Here is an 8,913-nt window from a genome sequence, read left to right as displayed (position 1 = left end):
TCGGGAAGGGGAAGATCACAAACTGGGGCCTATCATGGGGAGGGGGGAGGGGGGAGGGATTGCACTGGGAGTCATACCTGATATAAATGATGAATTGATGGGTGCTGACGAGTTGATGGGTGCAGCACACCAACATGGCACAAGTATACATATGTAACAAACCTGCACGTTATGCACATGTACCCTAGAACTTAAAGTATAATAATAAAAAAAAAAGAAGTATTTTTTCTATTTCTGTGAGAAGGTCATTGGGATTTTGATAGAGATTGCACTGAATCTGTATATTGCTTTGGGTACTATGGACATTTTAACAATATTGATTCTTCTGATCCATGAGCATGGGATATCTTTCCATTTTTTGTGTCTTCTTTAATTTCTTTCCTTAATGTTTTATAGTTCTCAGTGTACACATCTTTCACATTCTTGGTTGAATTTATTCCTAGGTATTTTTTTCTTTTTGATGCTATTAAGTGGGACCATTTTCTTCATATTCTTTTCAAATAGACTGTAATCGGTATGAAAAAAATGCAACTTATTTTGTATGTTGATTTTGCATCCCACAGCTTTACTGAATTCATTCATTGTTCTAACAGTTTTTTTTGTGTGGAATCTGCAGGGTTTTTTTCCCCCCCTACAATATAGGATCACACCATCTGCAAATAGAGATAACTTTACTTCTTCCTTCCTGATTTCAATGTCTTTAATTTCTTTTCCTTATTTAATTACTATTGTAGTACTTCCAGTACTATGTTGAATAGAAGTGGTGAAAGTGGGCATCCATGCCTGCCTGATATTAGACCTTCATGGAAAACTTTCAGTTTTCCCCATGTATTATAATGTTAGCTGTGGGTTTTCATAAATGGCCTTTATTACATTGAGAAGCTTTCCTTCTATACATACACTATGGAGCATTTTCTCAAGAAAGGATGTTGGACTTTGTCAAACGCTTTTTCTGTGTCAATTAAGATTGTCATGTGATTTTTATCTTTCTGCTAATGTAATGTATCCCACTGATTGGTCTGCAGATGTTAAACCAGCTTTATATGCCAGGGATAAATCCCACTTAGTCATGACATGTAATCCTTTTGATGTGTTGTTGGATTTGGTTTCCTAATATTTTACTGGGGATTTTTGCACCAATATTCATCAGAGAAATTGGGTTTAAATTTTCTTTTCTTGTGATGTCTTTGGCTGGCTGGGTATCAAGGTGATCCTGGCATAAAATGTGTTTGAAAGTATTCTTTCTAGTTCTATTTTTTTTGGCAGAGTTTAAGAAGTACTGGTATCAATTCTTTGAATGTTTGGTAGAATCCAGCTGTGAAGCTATCTGGTCCTGGGCTTGTCTTTGTTGAGAGGTTTTTCATTACTTCTTCAATCTATTTGTGATTGGTTTGTCCCAGGCTTTCTATTTCTTCCTGAGTCAATCCTGGTACGTTGTATTTTCCTAGGAATTCATCTGCTTCCTCTAGGCCATCCAATTTGTTGGCATACAATTGTTCATAATAGTGACTTATTATCCTTTTTATTCCTGAGGTATCTGTTGTAATTTCTTCAATTTCATTTTTGGTTTTACTTGAGTTTTTTTTCTTTGTTAGACTATCTATGGGTTTGCCAATTTTACTTAAAAAAAAAAAAAAAAAGACGCTTAGTTTATTGATTCTTCCTGTAGGTTTTCTGTTATTCATTTGATTTATGTTTGTTCTGATTTTTCTTTCTTTCCTTCTACTAATCTGATCTTAGTTTTGTTCTTCTTTTTCCAGTTCCTTGAGGTGTACTGTCAGACTATTCATTTGAGATCTTTATTCTTTTCTAATGTAGGCATATATTGCTATAAACTTTCCTCTCAGAACTGCTTCTCTTACATTCCATAGGTTTTGGTATATTGTGTTTGCATTGTCATTTGTCTCAAGGCATATTTTTTTTGTTTGTTTTTTTGAGATAGAGTCTTACTCTGTCGCCCAGGTTGGAGTGCAGTGGCACGATCTCGGCTCACTGCAAGCTCTGCCTTCCGGGTTCACGCCATTCTCCTGCCTCAGCTTCCCGAGTAGCTGGGACTACAGGCACCTGCCACCATGCCCGGCTAATTTTTTGTATTTTTAGTAGAGATGGGGTTTCACCATGTTAGCCAGGATGGTCTTGATCTCCTGACCTTCTGATCCGCCCACCTCGGCCTCCCAAAGTGCTGGGATTACAGGCGCAAGCCACCGTGCCCGGCCCTCAAGGTATTTTTTAAATTTCCCTTTTGATTTCTTCTTTGACCCATTGGTTGTTCTGGAACATGTTGTTTACTTTCAAGATATTTGTGAATTTTTCAAGATTCCTCCTGTCACTGATGTCTAGTTTATATCACTGTGGTTTGAAGTTATATCTGAAATGATACTAGACACAATTTCAATCTTAAATTTTGTGGCCTAACATATGGTCTATCCTGAAGAATGTTCCATGTGTACTCTAGAAAAATTTACATTCTGCTGCTGTTGGATGGAAAATTCTGTACATGTCTATTTGGTCCATTTGGCCAAAAATGCAATTCAAGTCCCACATTTCTTACTAATTTTCTGTCTGAATGATGTACACGTTGTTGAACTGAGAAGTTATTTTTACAGCAGCTGGCATTACCTTAATAATATATACATTTTGACCAATTTATTTATGCTAGTTTGGGTCTACCCAGAAGCAGGTACCAAGATAGAACTAGAAATACAAAAGATATGTTGAGAAAGGAAATCACAGAATGTGGGAGGTCCTTCAAACCACACCTATGGGCATGGAGAGGAAAGGAAGAAGGAATGGCTAGGAAGTCTTGGATTCCAACACAGTTCCAAGAAAGGTCTGCTCAGGCCAATAGAAAGAGTTCTTCGCCGGGCGCAGTGGCTCAGGCCTGTAATCCCAGCACTTTGGGAGGCCGAGACAGGCGGATCACGAGGTCAGGAGATCGAGACCATCCTGACTAACACGGTGAAACCCCGCCTCTACTAAAAAATACAAAAAACTAGCCGGGCGAGGTGGCGGGCGCCTGTAGTCCCAGCTACTCGGGAGGCTGAGGCAGGAGAATGGCGTAAACCCGGGAGGCGGAGCTTGCAGTGAGCTGAGATCCGGCCACTGCACTCCAGCCTGGGCGACAGAGCGAGACTCCGTCTCAAAAAAAAAAAAAAAAAAGAAAGAGTTCTTGAGCCAATTTGGCCCACTGGAAAAATCCTGTGTCCCACAGGGATGAGCCTGCAATAGGAGCCCCTATTGTGCTTGGTCATGACTGGGAGAAGCTAGTGGCAATGTGTAGTTTAGTACAGATGCAAGGGTGGCGGCAGAGTGGCCGTAGTTGGGCCATCAGTCAACTATGCTTCCAGCTATAGATCTAAGCACTCATTTTTATGGGCACCACACCCCTCAAACTTCCAACCTGCAAGACCTGCATTCCCTTTCCTTCCTCTGTTTATCCATATCCACACCTACTCTTTCCTCCTTTGTTCCCATCTATTAAAAACTGAGTTGTCCTTTCTCTAACCCAAAGCTAATCTTGCCATGTGTTCTAGCTTATATGCCATCAGATCTGCTTAGAGACATTATTCCATCAATTATGTCCTTCTTCTTCCTCTCTAATGGATTATATCTATCGTCCTGCATGTAAACTTGCTTGAGATTTTAACCTTGAAAACGAATATTAAAAAAATGTTCCTTGACCCTCTTGCTCTCCTTCCCTTCATATCAAAGCTCCTTGAAAGAGGAGTATAAATGAACCATCCCATTTTTTTTTTTAAATTATACTTTAAGTTCTAGGGTACATGTGCATAACGTGCAGGTTTGTTACATGTTAGTACTTGTGCCATGTGGTGTGGGCTGCACCCATCAACTCGTCATTTATATCAGGTATAATCCCATGCAATCCCTCCCCCCTCCGCCCCTCCCCATGATAGGCCCCGGTGTGTGGATGGTCCCCCTTCCCTGAGTCAAGGGATCTCAATGTTCAGTTCCACCTAATGAGGAAACATGCGGTGGTTTGTTTCTGTTCTTGCCGATAGTTTGCTAGATGATGGCCAGCTGCATCCATGTCCCTACAAAGGACTCAAACTCATCCTTTTTTATGGCTGCAATAGTATTCCATGGTGGATATGTGCCACATTTCCTTAATCCAGTCTGTCACTTGATGGACATTTGGGTTGATTCCAAGTCTTTGCTATTTGTGAATGTCGCGCAATAAACATTATGCGTGCAGTGTCTTTATAGCAGCATGATTTGTAATCCTTTGGGTATATACCCAGTAATGACCATCCCATTTCTTATTTGACACTGCCCACCAATTTCTCTTGCTAGGATTACTGAACCTACCAGTTGACACATCCTGGAACCCTTGCTTGACCCCTCTGAAGTATTCAACATTCTTGTTGACCCCTCCTTCTGCAGATTCCTGCTTTGGGTTCATGGAACACCCTATCCTCAGGTTTTCCTCATACCCTCAGATCATTCCTTCTAAAGCTTCTTTTTATTTGCCTCCTCCTTAAAAGTCTACTTCCTAGGGCTTATATCATTGGTTCTCTCGGTTCTCTGTTTCCTACATTACTATTGCCCCTCAATCTCATGATCTAATTGAGCACTTATATACTGATGAGATCACTCATGTAGTCATCCAAACGAGAAACCTCTAAGTTTCTCTCTCTCAATACCCATAACCAGTCAGTTACCAAGTTCTGAGGATTCTATTTCTTAACTGGCTCTCAGCACCATCATCTCCTTATCTCCCAACTGCCACTGCCCCATGAACTTCTGCAGGAGCAGAGTGACCCTCTCGCCTTGGATTCCATTCCTACTTAGCTGTACCTCCATAGTGCTGCAAGAGAGTATTTCTAAAGCACAAATTTCATCATGAAACCTCTGCATTAAGATTTCTGAAGTTGTTCCCCACTGACTACAGGACGAAGGCCAGCCTCCCAAACTCTCATTATATGAAGTTATTTGAAATTCATACCACAATGTGGCATATGTTTCATGCTTCTATGGCATAGTATGGGCCCTCTGCCTAAAATGCTCTGTCTATGACCCTGTTCTAACTGGGGGAATCTACTGTGCACTCTTTCAATGTTTGGTTGGGGATTCATTTGTACAGCGATGGCTTTTACAGACCAACTCACCTATCTGTGGAGCCCCTTCCCATCCCCACACCCCCATTCCTAGGCCATTCAAGTGGCTGTTGTGTTGTCAGAACCCGTTAATAGGTACCATGCATGCACATGATTCCAGGACAGCAATCCTGCCATGTTCCTTTTTGACTAGCACTGACACAGATTAGGCACTAAATGAATGTTTACTGACTGAAAGAACGAATGATGTACAGACCCAATCTCTTAAGTTTGGCCCCACAAAATTTGCCTCTGAAAAACAAAATTATCACAGAGTAGCCAAAAACCATGACGACACCAATCAACATTACATGCACACACTGGTGTCCAAGTTCAGGCAGTAACATCTCCAATTCACATGTGAAAAGTGGATACTTGGCATTAAAGGAGAAGACTCAAATGGTCTATGTAAGACAGCCACAAAGATAGCTCAAGGGCTATTATCCCAAGGGACATGCATTAACTGTTAGTAAGTATATAAACTAGAGTTCACATTTCACACAGAACTTTCTAACACAAATTGGAAACAAGAGACGATTAAGCTGAGCTAAGGAAAAGCATGGCTTTGATACACAAGAAACTACGCATGCATTTTACATTAAATGCTTTTTAAAATTTACTCACAGAAAAGAGTACAATTATTTCAAAAGTCATAGTTTGTAAATTTGATATGTAAAATTGTCACTTAAAATAAAAAATCTCCATGGCTACTGAAGGCTGAAAGAGTAAAAAGAACAAGGAAATGAAAGATAAAAGATACAGTTTCAAACTCTCTGTGATGCACCTCACCCCTGATCAGTGGGAGGCCAGTTATCACACTGAAGACACTAGGTAAGCACAAGAGTTTACTGAAAACGGACCTTTTCATGAAAAATCATGGGTCAAACATCTCTATGACATACACCGCTGTTAAAGGAAACACACTGTTTCTCATTCTTGACATGATGATGCCTGATGTGCTTAGTCAGAGAGACAGCTTAATATGGTTCCCATCCCAAAACTTAGTGAAAACAGCTTTTTTAAAAAATTTGAAACATAAATCCCCAAACATAATTCTTCTGGCAAACTATTAAATCCTACCAAAGAAGGAGGCTTTCAGGGAAACAGTCCAAAGAAACCTTTTAATTTGTTTAATGTTCTATAAGCTAGAGGTATCAAGAAAATGTATATCTTTGTTTTAAAACAGACAAATTAGTGATGCGTCTACATGCCATCCACTTAACTTTGTTCCTGCTCCTCAGCCTTATAAGAGTAGCATTTTTCTTGCACTGACTCCTGACGCCTAAATCTGCAAAAGTCTGTGATGACATCAAGCTTAACATTTTGCCAAGCCTGTAAAATTATTTCTCAAAATAGTGTGCTAACACATCAGCTTTTACTCAAACCTAAATGAAATGTCAAGAAAGGACTCCCATGTTTACGCTAACTGCCCATTAGTAAACATTTCTGACTGCAATAACTGAAGGTCCCATGTCCTCAATGTAATGGCACCAGCAAAATCCCTTGAAAATTTGCTCCTAACCACAAGTCTAAGTAGGATGTGGTCAGTCAGGTTTTAGATTGATGATGCTGAAGAAATGTATTTACAGGCTGAAAAGCTTATAACCCTGGCCAAAACACTGACTTCAGAGCACCAGGAGAAACTCCTTGGACTAGACAAAGTAAATATTTGAAGAAAATCTGCATTCATTGGGTGATTTATTGGTACATACATAATTTATCCTTTAAGGAACCAAACAGGAGTTCTAATTATCTCCCTATGTTTCTTCTCCTTATACTTTCCAAGTTCAATTATAGCTTTGTTCAATCTCTGCCTTTTTTACTCTTTTGTCCTCTGTCTGAAGTTTTCAATTAAGACTTACTTTATAACAGGATTGTGGTTACGTAGGAAAATGTTCTTATTCTTCAGAAATGATGCTGAAGTCTTTAGGGAAAAAATGTCATGAAAGTAAGTCTGCAACTTACTTTTAAATAGTTATAAAAAATGAACCCCTCTTGCCAACACACATATAAAACTATAAATTCGGAGACAAAATAACAAATATTAATAACTGGCAAATATAAACAAAGAGTATATAAATGTTCTTCATATGATTCTTTCCTCTCCTCTCTAGGTTTGAATTTTTCAAAAGGAAAAGAAAAAAGTTTTAAAAGAATTACTTAATGAGCACCAGGTTTTCAAATTGTAAATGCATTTCTTGAGCATCCCACATCTAAAACTTGAGAAGCCTAGTGCTAAAGAAATGTCAAGACCAACAAAAGACATGTTGTTGTCCTCTACAGACATGATGTTGACTCAATTTGCACATCCTGGAAGTGTGCGTCTGGGATGGAGGTGAAGAAGCATGCACAGCCGGGCATTTCTCTCCAGAAAGCTGTCCCTTTGGGGTTTCCTGGTCTTTCCCTCCCAGTGAGACTCTGGTTCACCTGCTGTCTCTCCAGCTGTCAAGCAGTGGTTCCTGGGAAGTCTGGAGGTAGATTCAAAGCACCCTCATGGAATGAATTTACCAAATAAACAACTGCTTGTTAGACATTTAAAAATGTAAGTGCTACAAATATTCTTAAAAGGCTTTCAAAATTTCAGTGAAGACAAGAATGCTTTTCAAATGTTTATATAAAATCTTATACAAGCTGTTTGCTATTACAGTCAGGATATATTTGGTGAGAAAAACAAAACATTGTAACTCAAGGCATGCTCCATTTCAGACAAAACATGAACTCTCTCCTTTAATTATATCAGCCATTACAACAAGAAAACCTTGTAAAAGGTTCTCACATGGGGCCCACATTATGGGGATCCACTTCACACTCAGAGAGCTTGTTACACAGTTGAAAGAGAACATGGTGGAGGACAGCTGCTTCTCCCTTTTTTATAAAATCACTTCCCATTTGCTCTAAAACAGAATTTCTAAATAACAGCACCCAAATAGTACTCAAAACAGGATACTAAACCACTTTGGAGGGCAAGACAGAAGTCTCTTGTCAGCTTCCACAAGAAAGAATTTTAGGCTGTACAAGTATTTTCCTCGGGATGCAAACACTTTGATATAAAAGTAACTTTCTTTAATGTATTTGTGCTAACATGATGGGAAATGCCCAACTCACACATCACGATCTTAGTGCATCTATCCTGAACACGGCTGTCTTAATTAGCCTGATGTGTCTATAGTAATAAACACCAAGCGGCAGAACAACTCAATATACCCAGGTGAAATCTTTACCACTTAAAACACTTTAGACAGCTTATAATCAACTGCATGGCATTTTCCCAATGAGAAATCCTAACTGCAAGATAAGGTATCTTTCTATCTATTGTGAGTGTTGACTTACATTGCAGGCATGGTGCTAAGAGCCTTCATCTGCATTATCACCTCATTTTAAACTTACTACTACCTTGTGAAGTATGTAATGTCCTGGGCACCAGATAGGAGAAGACAGAGAAGCACTGAGAAAAGAAAAAATGAACATTTATCAAGTACTACCACATGGTACTGTAACAGTGCTCTCTATACATTATCCCATATAACTGTCTCTACAACCCTATTATGTAAGTACTAGTAATGCCATTTTACAGAGGAGAAAACTGGGAGGTACATAACTGGACTAAGGCTGCAGAGATGGGAAATGAGCCTATACTGTCATATGCCAAGTACTATGTGGGCACGATTCCTCCTTCTGGTCACCACATTCTACAAGCTCCAACCCAGAGTAGAGGCAACAACCATGGAGGAATAGCCATGAATGTTCCTCGCGGCCACTGCACCCACGGAGGCTAGAGCAGACCTAGTGCCCTGAGAGT

At 39.6% G+C, this 8,913-nt stretch overlaps 1 protein-coding gene across 2 annotated transcripts in view; it reads right to left on the bottom strand.

Annotated features, from left to right (window-relative positions):
* Nucleotides 1-8,913, bottom strand: part of BACH2 (BACH transcriptional regulator 2) — a 385,872-nt gene that overhangs the window by 344,949 nt on the left and 32,010 nt on the right. The window lies entirely within an intron of this gene.

Source organism: Rhinopithecus bieti, unplaced genomic scaffold (genome assembly GCF_001698545.2).
Source record: "Rhinopithecus bieti isolate Rb0 unplaced genomic scaffold, ASM169854v2 scaffold_10354, whole genome shotgun sequence".
In the NCBI taxonomy this organism is placed as follows: domain Eukaryota; kingdom Metazoa; phylum Chordata; class Mammalia; order Primates; family Cercopithecidae; genus Rhinopithecus; species Rhinopithecus bieti.
This window is presented reverse-complemented; position numbering and strand designations above follow the sequence as displayed.